This window comes from Corvus hawaiiensis, chromosome 3 (genome assembly GCF_020740725.1).
Source record: "Corvus hawaiiensis isolate bCorHaw1 chromosome 3, bCorHaw1.pri.cur, whole genome shotgun sequence".
NCBI lineage: Eukaryota > Metazoa > Chordata > Aves > Passeriformes > Corvidae > Corvus > Corvus hawaiiensis.
The window spans coordinates 111,812,877-111,826,100 of record NC_063215.1 but is presented as its reverse complement, the minus strand read 5'-3'; the positions used below and the strand labels follow the sequence as shown (position 1 = coordinate 111,826,100).

At 42.7% G+C, this 13,224-nt stretch overlaps 2 long non-coding RNA genes across 5 annotated transcripts in view; one reads left to right on the top strand and one right to left on the bottom strand.

Annotated features, from left to right (window-relative positions):
* Positions 1-1,724: 1,724 nt before the first annotated feature.
* The window catches only part of LOC125323986, an 18,421-nt gene continuing 6,921 nt past the window's right edge, over positions 1,725-13,224 (bottom strand). For 2 of the 4 annotated variants that reach the window (XR_007202740.1, XR_007202741.1), the window contains exons 4-7: positions 13,144-13,224; positions 12,107-12,271; positions 11,744-11,919; positions 9,551-9,635 (exon numbers count right to left, since the gene is read on the bottom strand). The exon at positions 13,144-13,224 is cut by the window's right edge and continues 28 nt beyond it. This is a non-coding gene — a long non-coding RNA (uncharacterized LOC125323986). Of the gene's footprint in view, positions 2,135-3,025; positions 3,127-9,416; positions 9,636-11,743; positions 11,920-12,106; positions 12,272-13,143 lie in introns of those variants that run through there. The other 2 variants (XR_007202742.1, XR_007202743.1) reach the window with 2 other exon arrangements.
* The window catches only part of LOC125323988, a 9,621-nt gene continuing 6,029 nt past the window's right edge, over positions 9,633-13,224 (top strand). The window contains exon 1 of the long non-coding RNA XR_007202746.1: positions 9,633-10,941. This is a non-coding gene — a long non-coding RNA (uncharacterized LOC125323988). The remainder of the gene's footprint in view (positions 10,942-13,224) is intronic.

Genomic DNA, 13,224 nt, shown 5'->3' with positions numbered 1-13,224 from the left:
GCAGCATTGAGCTGGAGAAAGTGCAAAAAATGTTAAGGACCATCCTAAAGTGAATACATCCCTGCAGGATGGCTGGTCCCATCATGGAAGGGGAGGGTGGTGACACAGTGTTGCGTGCATTAAACCAGATGCCACCAATCCATATGGCAATGTGGTCTGATGTCTTTCAAGGCAGTTCCAACTTGGAAAAGTCTTGAAAAGTTTTCAAATGTCATTTTTATGGTCTGCTGAAACACAAATGTCCATTTTTCATTCCACAGAGAAAGTTTATGTGGAGGAAGGCAGGTGAGAAGCAGCCACCCTCAGACCCAGCCGCCTGGTTCCTGCTTCCGAGCTGGGCAAAGGAAGCGTTGCAGAGTGGGGAGTGTATTTCTTCCCCAGTTGTTGGCAAGCTGTGCTTTAATAACGACATAACAGACAGTGCATGAAGGAATATTAGCTGCAAAAATGGGAAGGAAGCTTGGAAGAGGGTTTCTGTCTAAACTTGGGAACCCAGTGCACATCTGTCCAAACGTACCTGAGGACGGAAGAGTCCGGGTGCTAGAGATCGTACCCTCGCTTGAGGCACCACCACCGAGGGGGGGTGGACTTAGCTGGGGAGGGTTTTTTTCAGAGCTGGGCACCCCACTCCACTCTGGGATGGGGTGCATGAGGCATCAGTGTAGTAGTAAGGGATGCAGGCTCATGCTGGGGAGAAATCATGTGCGGCCATGGCTTGGCAAGGGCATGGAGGGAACCGAGAACCAGTGATGGAAGAAGCAGCAGCATTCTCATGGTGGCTGCAAGACCATGCCTTAACATGAGCAGTCACAAGTACCCAAAGCTGCTGCACTGGACTCCCAAGCATATTGCTCGTGTCCTGGTGCTCCTACCCATGGTAAACATTGCAGATCCAGCACTTTAGGGGATCTATTATTTTCTGGTTAAACAAGTCTATCTCTTGTTTTAACCGGCTTAGCTTTTTTTGAGCTGGTCCCTCATAAATTCAGTCCAAGCTCAGCTGAACAATCCTGGTTTTTAACTTTTAGGAGGAACATGACTTACAATTTACTAGGATAGCTATGTCGAGCTTAATGTAATAAAAGTCCAACCTATGTGATGTGTATGGGCTTCTGTATTATAAATATTTAATAAGTTATATGGAAAAAAAGAAAGTATAGGAGTTACAGCAATCATATTAAAGCAACTAAGTAAATGTAAAGAAGGTTAAAGTGTCTAACTCTATATGGCATAAAGGCTAAAGCAAACCAGATCTGTTTTCTAGATACTTTTTCCATGTACAGCTGTAACTGGGCTGCATAGAAATAAAGCAAGTACTTAAAGACAGGCAAAGTAAAGAAAAAAAGAGATCTAAAGCATTTGGTTGGCATTGATAGCAATCATTTCAAAAAGCCCTGGAACATTTAAAGAGAATTAGAAAGGATTTTGCTGGAATCAAAGGGAGAGCACTTTCCATGGCTGGGTGTGTATTTGGGTATCTGCAAACTGATTAAATCAGAGTGAACAGAACAGCCTTGATCATCCAGGACTTTTAAAACAGAAGAAAGGGGTTTTCCGGTTCAGGCACTTTTTTTCTCACTCACGCATCTTATGGTTTTCATTCTTACTTGATGGTAAAGTAACATTTATTTTGCAACAGAGACTCGCAGAGAGCTCTGAAAGGCCCTGCAGGTCAAGCAGCTACAGAGTGCACCAAACCCACAGGGGTGAGCAAACCTGGAAATATTTAGGCTTAGGGGTCTTTTTTTCTTCCATCCTAACCTAAGTTTTGTTCTTAAAGACAAAGTGGATATCTTCACACTTCACTGCAATATCCATTACGAGGCAGACAGTGCTCCTGCCTTCGCACCTCGCTACATGCCATTCCTTTGGCAGCACCAATTCCATAACCACCTTTCCTGCTGCACAGGCCAGAAGAGATTTTCGTGAGGACTTTGCTATTGCTGGTGACTTACCCTTGGTATCAGCCACGTGGAGAGAGTGGGATCAAGCCTCCTTAAATCCCTAGCTTTCCCTCTCCTCTTTCACATTGGTGGTGTTGGTGGTCTTGGCTCTTTGCTCTGGTACCCCCCGGTCATCTGGGAGGGAGCTGGGATAGTGCCTTGTTTAATTAACATGTGACAAGTGTGTATTTCTGTTTGTGAAAAGAGAACAGAGGGGAATGAGGCAAAATATTAGAGTCAGACTTAAGGCTGATGCTAAAGAGTGCATCTTCTCCCCAGCCTCCACCCTTCCCACATCCACTTTGGCTTGTGAAGTCTGCTGAAAACAATTCCCTCTTTCTTTTTTTTCTCATCCTTCTTTCTTTCTTTCTTTCTTTTTTTTTTTTTTTTTAAGCCTTCTCCTGGCCTAGGCAATGGATTTGTCCAGCAGGAAGTGTGGGAGAAGGGAAGAGTGGACTGTGGGAAAGGGGAGTGGGAGGGAGACCCTCCCCTCATGCAAGGGCTTACATTGGTGGGGCTGTTCCCATCACCCCACTCCTTGCTCCTCCCACACAGCCATGGATAGAGGAGGGCAAGACAGGGGGTGGGATGAAATCAATAGAATTATGAGCACTGGGTGTGGGGAGAGCTGGGGGTGGTGGGGTAAGATGTTTTCCCCTTCGGTCCCAACATGTATTTGATAGAAATTTTAAAGCTGGAAATTAGGGGCAAGCATGGGATGGATGTACGGCAAATCCAATGCAAACAGACAAATGGAACAGGCAAAGTGAAAATGAAATTACATTCATCCCCTGCTTTTCTACCACCTCAGTCTTGTAAAATTCAGTAAACAAGCATACAGTGTAACCCAGCCCCCAACAGAGGTGGCAAGAGCCTTTCCTTTCCATTTGATGGAAAGCCTAAGCTGTTTTTAGGTCAGGGAATGGATCTTCTTGTGATTTTCCTTAATGATATTTAGAAGTCATGCACAGAATCTCCAGCACCCAGAAACTGTTACATTTTTAAAACCTTATGTGGATTCCTACTGTAACCCATGGAAGAGGAAAGCATCCCACATGGACTTCAGGGGGATGCTGTGTTACCTGGAGGAGCGTTTCCCAGCTCGTGCCCAGGGTATCGAGGACACTTGGCCACACAGCTTCTTCCATAAGCGCGGCTCAGCTCCAACCTGCCATCCAGCAGCCTGGTTTTATGGAAAAGCAGGGGTAAGAAAACTCACTTCACGGTGCTGACAGAAAGCAAATTGCAGTGCAGAGAGGGCTGATTCATCTATTAAAATAGGCACCTTTTTCTTTGCAGACCACCTTTTTCTCTAATTTTTGCAGAATTTTTCCTGCTACAATTAACATCCTAAACAACATTAACCCACCTCCCTGCTACCAACAGAGACGCTTTACAGTGCTATGGAGAACTATTTTGAAGGTACAAATCACTTGACCTAAAGACTCTCCCTGGAGTGTCAGTGCTGTGTGCTACATTTTCACTCTGCCAAACTCTTTATTTAGCACATGCTAAAGAACATTTAACATTTAAAGATCCCCTCTGTACATCCTCTAAATGTCTCCATTCTTTGCTTGTAGATTAATATGTCTTCTGTGAAAATGAGATAATTGATTACAGAGCTGTATTATTTACAAATGAAGTGTTGTTCATGTATTGACCTTTCATTTCTATAGCTCAATACTAGTCCTTGTACAGCATTTTTAATTAGTGAAATGGTTACAGAATTACGAGAAAAGAGCTTCTGTAGATGCTTTTAATAAGAGGAAATTTAAAGAAGACTTGCACATTTAAAACTGCAAAACATATTTCTACACCCCAAATCTCTGTTTTGAAAGAGAAAGAAACCTCTTCCTTCCAAAGGCATAAGTGGTAATGCAGGCTGAAGGGGATGATCAGTACACACAAGTGAGCGTTTGCCCTTCACCCTGTTCCGGTAGTTCTTCTTCACCAGGGGATTCATTTCAGCACAATCTCCTTGATGAGCAACCAGCAAAGCCCATGTGAGCATTTCAAGATGAATGACACTGATAAAGTCAGGGGACATGGGCATATTCACAGAAGCAAAGTTCCCAAAATCAGTGGCTATGGGGCACCAAATGCCATTGTCAAAGGTGCTAGAAATGCCAAAGTGGCAAAAAAAACCTAGCAAATTCATCCTCCTGAAGCAGGACAGGGCCACCTGACCTGTAGAGCCACGCTGGATTAAATAATCATGCACCCACAGCCCGGATGGATAGAGTAGGCAGCCCCATCCCTGGCCATGGTATTGCACTCAACAGCTGTGAGCTCCGGATGTCTCAAACCCAGCTGAGAGAGAGATAAAGTGTAAGGAAGCAGGAAGAAATTATGAAATATGGCATAAATACAGTTCACAGGAGTTCGAGGTTTAAAAAATATCCTGCTTGGGAAGGGGAAGGATACCCTGTGAGAGACGCCAACAGGCTTGGGAAAGCTTTGGATTTCAAGAATAACCAAGATAAACCTCTCCAGACGTGAGTTTGACTTAGTCCTCGTATAAATGCTTTGGTCTGTTTGTGTCTGGTTTAGTTCGGCCTCTTAAATGAGTACTGTTTCTAGTGAAGGCAGTGATTGGGATGGGGAAGAAGCATGCTGGAGTCAGGCAGCTCCATGGTGTGCAAGACAAGCCACTCAAGGTGCTCCTTTCAGGTGGCTGATCAAAGGCAGAGGTGCTCACAACACACAGGGAGCATAAACCATTGCAATATTTTAATTTCCACTAATAGAGTCAGACAAACAAAAACAACAACAAAAATTATCTAAATTTAGCCGGACAATCTGCTTCTAATAAAACTCCAAACACGCAGAGCTCAGGTTGATTCCACCATCCTTCCCCAGGACAGTGAAGGAGGATTTTCCTCATGGACTTCAATATATTCAGACTCATGAATAAAAATATATGAAACATAAAGCAAATCATTTAATTTCTCAGTAACAATGATGCTAGTTACAGCTATAAAACAAATCTTGTAACTGCAGAAGAGGGGTTTTTAAAATCTTTTTTATTAATTCAACAGAAGCATATTAAAAATGTCTGTCATTACAAGTCTGGAGAAAAGTATTAGGTTCGAATAAGGTCATTGAGGAAGGATAGAGGAACATAAGGGAAGAAAGGCTTTAAGCGTGCTTTCAGCATCCTGTGGATACAGAAAAATAGCAGAAATCAGTCTTCAGAGGGTCTGTTTTGGGGGACCTTCACCCCAATACACATGATCCCACCTGTAACATCCACTGAACTGATGAGAAAAACCTCACACCATCATCTTTCAGTGCTCTTTGGGAAATGTGACTTGCTGCTTTGACAGCTGAATTGTTTGCAACCTGTGCTTTATCTGAGGCATCTCAGGCACCGTTTTCTTGTTAAGGGGCTGGTCATGTTCCCTGCTAAGTATCATCATCTTCTGGCCTAGTGCTGATCCCCTGTTCTTACTGAGCAGTCACTGCTGCTCAATGATATTCCAAGAAACAAAATTAGGTATATATTCAAAGCAGCTGAAACAATTCTGCTGTTTATGGCCAGGTCTACCACACAAGGTAAATCATACATCTATGACACAAACCATGGTATAATTTTGCAGAAGGTGGCAGCAATCTTTGGGCAACCCCAGCTTGTGGCTGTGCCCATGTCTGTGCAGAAAAGTCCCTAACCAGGGCCCATCCACCTCACATGATCAAATTTTTAGCCTTCCTCACATCTGAAAATAGCAGGGTGGGGGTGTGCTGCTTCTTGAACACAATATATCCCATACATCCAGCTTTCTGGGCTAAGCAGGATGCGGGGACCTCTCAGATGTGGAGCCAATAGGGAGCACTCTGGCTACCTGGGATTTTATAAATCTTTCAGCTATCAGTCTTTCAGAGCTCCAAATGCAAAATCCAGCAGCCCAGGATATCATGTGGATTTATGACTTGGGATTTATGAACTGGTCTGGATAAAATAAGAACTGCCTGACTTTTTCTTTTTCTTTTTTTTTAGTTTGAGAAAAAATAATAAAAGAATGAAAGATTCTTCTTTCTCTTTTCAAAGCTTTTTGTTTATACAAATGTGGATGTCTTGTATATATTCAATTATTTTGATTTTTCTTCTTATCTGTGTGCTTTCTGGGGCTGGAAGAAGAACAGAGAACAAGCAATGCTGCTCTCACAAGGTTTCCTGCCTGACAGGAATCTCCTGAAGAATCAGGGTTTTGGGGCACTCCCAGCCCTTCTCCCAAAGTTAGGAAAGGTGCTGATAAATGTTTAAGAAGGTTTCTGGATATTTCCAAGCAGTGGGGTAGCTCCTCACCATACTGCTGCCCCAGCTCTCACCCACTTTCATCACTTTTTTCCTTAAATAATTTTGCAGCTCATTTTATTTTTCATTTGATGCACGCTGAGTTTTTGTTTTAGGTGCATATGCATGCAGACATATATGTACACAATCACACGTCTATTACAGCTGCATAAACATACACACGTATATTTATGAGGGAGTATCATGGATGGTTTGTATCAAGGTTGGACTAGATGATCTTTGAGGTCTTTTCCAACCTTAATGATTCTATTATTCCACGATTCTATTAATTCTTTTATTAAAAACCAATACAGACTATCTGGTTTTTGTTACTAGTGAACTGTATATATTTTGCTTGAGAGCCCATCCCAAAGGAATTTCTAGTCTTATCTGTAACTTGTGACCTTCCTTTCAATAATTCTCATCTTACAAAAAAAGAAGACATGGTATTTACCTTGGTCAGGAGGAAAACATGTCAGATATATTTTTGTCCTCTCTTCTGATTGACCCTTTCATACCTCTGTTCACAGTTTCTGAATAATTTTCTTCCCACAATCCTTGAATTCTGTTCGTTCTTTTATGGAACAAGATATCCCTTAGGAAAAAGCAACCTAATAAATAGCTCCAGTCTTTCAACCTCCCACCTTCCCCATCTCCTTGGGCACAGTATTCACATGCTAGCACTGCCAGAGCTTGCCAACACCTCCACCCCAGGTTGCTGAAACCTTTGCACGTACTGTTCACCTCCTCACACCTCAAGCTGGCACCACATAGACGCTGGTACTGCTGTGTTTAACCTCCACATGAGACCTGTACACACCAGTAAATATCTCCTCAGGCTTCTGACAACCTCTTCAGCAGGGAAGGGGCTGTACAGGGAGAAAAGGCCAGGGAGGGCACATGAGGAAGGGTGCTCTCACCCCTTCTCCTGGTGATGCCCCAGCCACAGAGGCAATGCCACACCAGCACTAGGGGAGTGGGGATGATGCTCCTGGAGCAGCTTCGTTTTGTTCTGCCCATGAAGAACAAGATTTTACATCACCTTTGGTGCCTGAATAACCTAAGGTGGGGGTGTTTATCCCACCGAGGAATTCAAATCATCCAAACAAAACCTCCCAGCCCCTATCCTGTGACACACGGCATGGAAATGCAACAGACTCAGTCTAAGAAATGTCAGCAACTGACTCTTTGTGGATCTGAAGGAAAATGCGTTGTTTTGTTTCTAATTACCACACATTCAGAGTGGAGTTTTTTAAAGCATGACTTGCAGCCCAGGAATAATTTGATTTGGAGCTTTTTTTTTAATAAAATCAAGGAGCCCAAATCGTGTCTCAGAGGTAGATATAAATTGCTGCTTAAAAAAAAAAGAACTCAAAACTTATATTGGTTTTAAATTATTCCATGTGAATTTTCCAATTTCCATCTCTTTTTCAGCTCAGAAGTTATGTGGTGAGCAACCAGGTTTGGGATGGGGAAGCCAGGAGACTACTCCCTGCCTTAGCACCTCCCTAACCTCAGCTTTGGTTAAGAAAGTTTGCTGAGAATTTCATGTGAATTAATGAAATTTAATGAGCAGTGAGGAAGGTAGTGTTTGGAAATATGTCCTTCCTGTTTTCACCCCACTCAGCATGTGTATCCCTGGTGACTCAGTTATCCACTGCAGTTCCTATTCAGGCACTGGAGATATTTTGGGGGCAGAGTGGGGGGAAGAATAATTTTTCTCCTCTGCAGGCCTTTTTCTGTCCGCTTTTCACATCACTGGAAGCTGGAGAAGAACAGGTGGCTCTTGTTTTGACACCAGGGATGTGGTACCCACACCAGAGCAGCTGTGCGCTGGAGCTGGGGAGGGCAGTGGAGCAACAGTTGTCTCCTGGGGACATCCCAAGTCTCTCACCCCTCTCCCTGCAGCACCCAACCCTAACAAAACCTGCCACACACTGATTGTGTGCCAAAAGCATCTTCACTTGGCTGCTTGGTCCTGGTACATGGCTCCTGCTCTCCACCAGTCCCGGTACCATCTCTGCATGGTCCATTTAAAATTATCTCTCCATCAGAGAGCGAGGGAGGGGGCTGGGGGCAGGCTCTGGTGCAAGGCACTAAGTGTCTGGACCCTGCTAAGTTCAAAGGCAGCCTCCCTCCCACCCCGAGGAGGGATGTAGCCGGCCGGAAGATGGCTGGAGGCCACACAGACGGGAAGGTATGTAACAATCCATTTATCACTTTGCAAATATTAGTGCTGCTTGCATTTGCTGCAGCAATATTTCTTCTTGGAAATTGGTGAAGTGAGTAATAACAATGTTATTTATTCTAAGACCTTGGAACTGAGAAGCAATAACAGGGGGACTGTTCCCTTGAAAGCTTCAGAGGTGCAGGAAATATAATGGGGGGTGGGAGGTGGGGGGGGACGATGGGAAATAGACCAACAAAGATCTGGAGGAGAGAAAGCCATCGAAACATTGTGTTTAATTTCTTTGCCCCAAGGGTAATAAAATGCTTTTTGTAATGATTTATGTATAAACAAGGTGGGGTGGGAAGAAGGGTGAACATTTCGGATTCATCTCTGGCTGGAACATCCTGCAAGGTAGCAGGGCATGCACCTTGGGTTCACGGTCTAGCAAAGAACCTCCTTCACCAGAGGAGACCAGAGTCTCCTTGTTCTCTTCTTTCTTTTTTTTTTATTTCCCCTCCCCCCCCCCCCTTCCCCTTCCATCCCTTATCTGAATATATAAGGCTGCCCTTTGCTCAGATTTATGGGTTGGGGCAGCACTGTGTGTATTTACAGTCTCCTGACCTGCAGACCTACAGCTGAACAAGAGCAGGAGGAAACCAGGGCCTGTTCCATAAACAGAGACAGATACGTGGGGGAGGCAGCAGGAATTGTGAGCAGCACTTAACATTTTTAACTATTTGGCCAAGCCAAGGAATCAGTGATTAGATTAGAGGGAAAGAAAAATGAGAAGTGGGATTAAAGATTCCTGAATCTGGGAAGGTGGGGGAAAAGGACAGCAACAACCAACAGAGGCCCCAGGTTTGGCATGGGGAGAAATTAAAAGTTATTGGGCTGTTATAAAATGTTTTCCAGGGCAAAAGGGAAGAAATGAAAGCAAATCTCCAAAGCGTTTTAATCAAGTTGAGCTTTCCTTGGGTAGAGCCAAACAGCGCTTTTCAAGTCTGATTACCTTTTGAGGAGGTAGATTACTTAGTGTGTGTTTATTCAGGTACTAATTGCCTCAGATTAAGTCAAAAAAACCCCTTACTCGATGATAATAAATAGTTCTTAGGTCCATATCTATCCATTGGTTTGTCGGCAGAAATTCAGTGCAGATGAGAAAATATTTCAAAGGGGCCAGAGCATTACTCAACTTCTCAGAGGCAAAGGCAGCAAAAGTGGCAACAACCTGGAAAATAAATATATGAAATGCAACGTATGTAGAGGTCACAATATAGCATAAGTATATCAACATGATGAACAGCTTTGATGAAAATGGTAAACAAAACCACCCTCTCTTCCTGTGGCTTGTTTTACATTGCAATAAACCACTGACTCTATAACCTATCAGAACATGCTGAGATTTTATGCATCATTTCCAACTACTATTTGAACATTTGGTTTAGAGTAGTCATGAACCATAATTAATGGGATTTTTTTGTGTGTGTGTCCTGATAAAAAGCAAGCTTTATTGTATTTTATTACCTGTTGGTCCAAAGCTCCATATAGATGATGTAAATTCACTGTAGGTTTTAGGCTGGGGAAAAAGAGGAGGTGGGGGTTTTGCACATGACTATGATGAATTAACGTTTACATTTCTAATCAAACCCAGAGGTTTAGCTTGAGATGCCCAGTCCAAATTTTCTTTGCTCTTGTGAGTGAGTTGGTAGCGATGGGACACAGAGATTTTGGCCCAGCTCAGCCTACCAGGAGGAAAGGGGAAAAAATCCCCAACAACCCAGGCACCACAAAGACCATGGAGATGAATGGCTCTATTTTATGAGCCATAAAAGTTTTATTCATCTTGACACCGAAACAGGTTTAGGCAGCGAGTTGACACGCCTTAAATAAATAAGTGGAATTAATTCTCCAGCTCTTGAAACAATAGCAGCATGCCCATAACGCTGAGAGCTGCCCCGTTGTTTCCCGTTGCTGCTCGATATTGATATTATTTGTGGGTTGTTTTTTTTTTCCTCTGGGGCCTGGTTTCTCCACTTCAGATTCTTCCCCTGTTTTATTAGAGGTTGAAAAAGGTTCAAGACCTGGTTGTACCACTGCTCCCACCGACAGCTAAAGAACCAGTTTGGCGTCTGGTTTGTCTGTTGTTTTACTGCTGACCTTCAAATCAACTTTCCCCTCTGACCCCAGGAGGCATCTATCATGACAAGAGGCTGTTTAACACAAATGGTGCCCATTTATAGGGGAAGAGAGTCAGAAGATTTCCTTGGTTGTTGGTTTTTTTTGTTTTCTTTTTTTTTTTAATGAAGAATTTGGTTTTTTCACCCCTCTTTTCTCAGTCACCACAGGTGAAATCCCTCCTAGCAGCTGGCTTATGAAATAATGCAAGGGGAGGCCTTAATGAGCTGAAAGCACCCTCAGCTGGAGATAAATATATGCAAATGAGATGCACAAACAAAGGAGCCCGGACAGAGAAATATCTGCAATTCCAGCAAAATGCTGCCTGCAGCTAGAAGATGAACAGCTTTGATAAAATGGTAACAAAAAGCACCTTTTTCTCCTCCAGCTTGTTTTACATTGCAATAGAGCATTGTTATTGTAACCCATTGGAGCATGCAGAGGTTTTCTGCCGCTTCAAAAAAAAAAAAGAAAACCTGTTTAAACATTTGTTTTTAAGGCATTCACGGGCTATGAGCAATGTGATAGCTTTGAGTTTTTTTGGTGGCTTGGGGTGGGTTCTTTTGGGGGTGTCGGTTTGGCCATGGTGGGTATTTTGGGCGTGTCTTTCTTTTTAAGTTGTTTTTAAATATATATATTTTAATATATATTTTACCTGTTGGTCTCTCTCTGACTCGGGTTGCTGATGATTTTGGTCATGATGTTTTGCAAGGGGGAAGGCGGGGTGGGGGTGGCTGTTGGTTCTTGAAAAAAAGTCCAAGTTTTGCTTTCAAATTTGGAGGGAAAATCCAAGTTGACAAGTGGTAAGAAGCAGCTCTGGGCCGGGGGGAGAAGAGGGGAAAAAATCCAGACTTGAACATTCACCAAGCAGCACCCAAACAGGCAGCTTTAATGAAAGCAATCAAGCCTCGGAGCTAATTCAAAGACAGACATCTAACATGCTGATTTTAATAAGCTTTTAAAAGGCAATCTCTAACTTTTAAAAGTCGCTCTTTTTAATTTAATTGGGGTTTTTTTTTGGTTTATATATTGCCAAAACAAACACAGTCACTAAAATATGTTTTCAATATGTATAAGTAGCATATCTAGACAATGTTTTAAATTAGCCCCGTATTTTGAGGGGAGGGGGAGAGGGTGGAGGAAGGAAAGAAAGAGGCTTACTTGGGATGAGTCGAAGACATTTTCCAGGGGTCATCATGTCAAAATAATACCTTTATCTTCTCATCCTTGCCTTTATGAATCCTCCTGTGTGAACGTATGGATGCCTCTTTACCTACAGGCTTCTTCAGAAAACAACCCCAACCGATCGTCTCTCGGAGATAGGCAAATCTGCCTTTCTAAAAGGCAGAGGAGAAAAAGGCAGAGAAAATACAGTGCTGTTTAACTTTTAACCTTATGATATCATTAAATAGATCGTTATGGATTTATAAATGGAGGGTAAACACTATAAAGTTTAGAGGGCCTTTTACTCCAGGCACTAACCACAATTTTTATATCTGGCAAGAAGAAGAAAAATAGACTTACCTTTAAGGGAAAAAATCCCCCTCTTTCTTTGGCACTTACAGATGTTAGAGCAGACAAGTGTCGGATTTCCCAATGTCAAGAAGATTTCCTAATTTTTCACAGCCTTCTCCTGTTGCATTTTTGGCCCGATGTGAGAAGCATCAATTTAATTTGTGGGGCTGCGCACTGGAAATCAAGATATACATGTATGTGTGCTTTAATGAACCCTAAAACCTGACAGGCAGCTCTGCTTCCAATTGCCCCAAGCTCAGGATTTCAAGAGTTAATAAAAACTTGGTTCTATTAGGAAGGCTTTCTTTTTGCAGCCCAGGTTTGTAGCAGCATAATTATGTTCAACTGCTGCTGTTTGAAAAGGGCAAACAGCATCTTAGGCACAGAACAATGAAATTACAGCTGAGATTTAGGTTAGCAAAAGCCGTCTTCTGCAGGCTTTTATGATTCATTATTTCCCATTAAATACAGTATTAGAAGTGTACACCAGATAGCTCATGGTTGCTGCGCTCAGAGCACATTATCTATATTACACAGGTCTGGGGAGCAGAATTAGAAAACTTTGGGGGAATGAGCAATATGTGTTTGCTGATAGAAGTACCATATGGCTCATCTTCCTCAATTGCTTTCATTGCGACTCTGATGCTGGAGAAATTAAAGTTTTATTTGATGTGGCACAGCTTAATGAACTGTCTTCTGTTAGGAAAATTGAATATGTTTCCTGTTATTTGAGCACAGAGCCCTCATGGTTTTGGCTGATGAGGGATGCATTATGTATTGTTTATTTAGCATTTTGAAAACAAAAGCAGATATTGGAGGTAAAATTGATTACTGCAGGATGTGTTATATAATCACATTTTTCTCTCTTTAAATTATGGCCTTGCCTATTGTTTTTATGGCAGCATTTTTTGAGGAGGGGTGAGGGCATCCCCTAGTAAAAAAAAGGGGTTGTTGAAGCAAAGTATATAATCTCTGCTTTGTTTAAAAGCAGTGCTAGAACTTTTTAAGTTTAGAGAAGGACATGGAAAAAAAAGAAGTGCACTTACACACATATTAACCTGCAGGCCCAGTGGCTGCCATGCCGTTGGTCTGGGGATGCTTGAGGACTGTGTGTGCACTGGGCTGTG